Source organism: Ascaphus truei, chromosome 15 (genome assembly GCF_040206685.1).
Source record: "Ascaphus truei isolate aAscTru1 chromosome 15, aAscTru1.hap1, whole genome shotgun sequence".
NCBI lineage: Eukaryota > Metazoa > Chordata > Amphibia > Anura > Ascaphidae > Ascaphus > Ascaphus truei.
Window position 1 is genome coordinate 53,690,863 of NC_134497.1, and position 2,135 is coordinate 53,692,997.

The 2,135-nt window shown below is 37.3% G+C and overlaps 1 non-coding gene across 1 annotated transcript; it reads left to right on the plus strand.

Annotated features, from left to right (window-relative positions):
• Nucleotides 1-955: 955 nt before the first annotated feature.
• On the plus strand, nucleotides 956-1,037 carry TRNAS-CGA (transfer RNA serine (anticodon CGA)). Its single transcript has one exon. It is a non-coding gene; the product is annotated as a tRNA-Ser (tRNA).
• Nucleotides 1,038-2,135: the final 1,098 nt, after the last annotated feature.

Sequence of the window (2,135 nt, forward strand, 5' to 3'; positions counted from 1 at the left end):
TACAGGGCGCATGTAATTAATAAAGGTTTTCCAACATGCCACCTGTTTTTATATAAATGGAATATAATTTAAATGTATATATAATATTATGTGCATCAGTGTAGATTAGCCATATAGAACATCCCAAGTGCCTAGAGAATAACCAGTACACTCAAGGTTAAACCGGAGAACTCCCAAGATATAAAAGACTGCAGCTACCCTGACTCTGCCAACGTCACTGAGGAAGCATTGGCGAAACGCGTCTGATGTTTTTTGGTCCTTCCAAGCCACCGTAGCGAGGAGTTTTCTTTCCCTGTATCCTGGCCCAGCATCTAGCCGTCTGCGCATGCGCACGCGCAACGGAGTAACGAAGCTGAAGACTACATCTGTGGAGGAGATAGGCGGCCGGAGGAGAACATAGCCTGTGCACGGGCCTTAAGTATCCATACTGCAGCCAGAATTATCCCCATATACAGATACAAAGACCTTCTGCCAGCAGGGATCAGCCGAGAAGCAACACTGCAACCCAGAGAGGGATATACTGTGGAGCCCGGCGACATCTCCTTTCTATGCTTGAAAATATCGGTCGCTTGTAAGTTTTAAATCTCATGCACCCATTGTCTAATTAAATTGTATTACACTATTTTGTTTTTCCCTTTTATTTTTTGTCAAGGAAGATACCAGAGGGCACTTCCTCATCTACAACCTATGTCATTACATGCTGAGGCGAGAATACCAGCTCATGATATTAGAAATTCCATGTGAGTGTGTCTCTACCCTAAAAGTGTGTTCAATATCATTCTTCCCCTGTTTTCCCATACCACCCCTCCCTTCCCACTCTAAAAATAAGAAGTGTGTATAACTTGGAGTTGTTTTTTATTGTGGCCCTCCCCTTTCTCTTCTATTTTTCACGTAACATACGTCGTGGAGCTGGGAGCAGAGTGACACGCCCGAGGACATTTCCCCTTTTCTACCCATTTTCATGGCTGAGTGGTAAAGGCGATGGATTCGAAATCCATTGGGGTTTCCCTGCGCAGGTTCAAATCCTGCTGACAACGTTTGTCTTTTTCAGCTGTGAAGTATTTTTCAAACGGAACTGTACTTTTCATTTTGTTTTTATATGCTTGTCAAAGCAATCTTTACTTACTGGAATATGTGGCACACTAAAGAAGAAAACACTCTGGATTCTTCAAACATTTTCCAAGTAATACATTTTAGGGTGCTGCTGGCTGTAAAACATTTAATAAAGGACTCCATTTCAATAAATGCATTGTCTTATATTGATAAGTATCTCTATGCTGCAACATAGTGCTAAGAGGTCATATGTGTGCAATACTTTGCACAATATAAAATAGAGGAGAAATGGTTTACCTCTACAGAAATAACTTAAGGTGACAAAGGATAGTGAGCACTTTAGTGTGAGAGTGAGGGAATTCTTCCACTTTATAATTACAGATAATATTTGACTTCTTCTTAATGACTGTGCTAAGTACAGCATGTATTGGGATGTGTACATTCTTAACATTCTGCCAAAACTATATTATTTAAATATATTGGGAATAATAAACTTTATAATTCAACTGCTTATCACACTTCTGCACAAATAGCTTTTTGTTATAATATGCATTTGTAATGTTTTTTGTTATCATTCACAAAAGCTAAGCAGGGCTTTCTAAACCTGTTGAAGGAAAAAACAACTTGGCTTGAGTGTGACTGAAAAATGGTCATTAATGTACTGTAATAATTGTAATTCTCTGAAGTTTACAGAAAATTAACAAATTAATTAAAGGTAAACTTTATGGAATCTTTTGTGAAACTGAATGATTCTCATTAAGGACAAATGTACTTTCTGCTAGTATATCTGCCATATAAATTATTATTGGTAATCATTCAAATCTTCACCTGAATGAATGAAATGATTATGAAAACAATCACTTCATTGCTTTTAATCACAGTTTAGCAAGAAGTACAAAAACTACATGTTCCTCTGTCCCTACACTATAATTAAGAGGGGTTTGTGTAAAAGACCAGACACTTGTTAATTCTTTAAACTAAAGATAGTGTCATTTTCTATTGGTTTAGGAGATTTTGAAAAAATCAGGAAAAAGCTTTCTATTTTTTTTCCATGTAAAAAGAATTAACACCATGCACTGCAT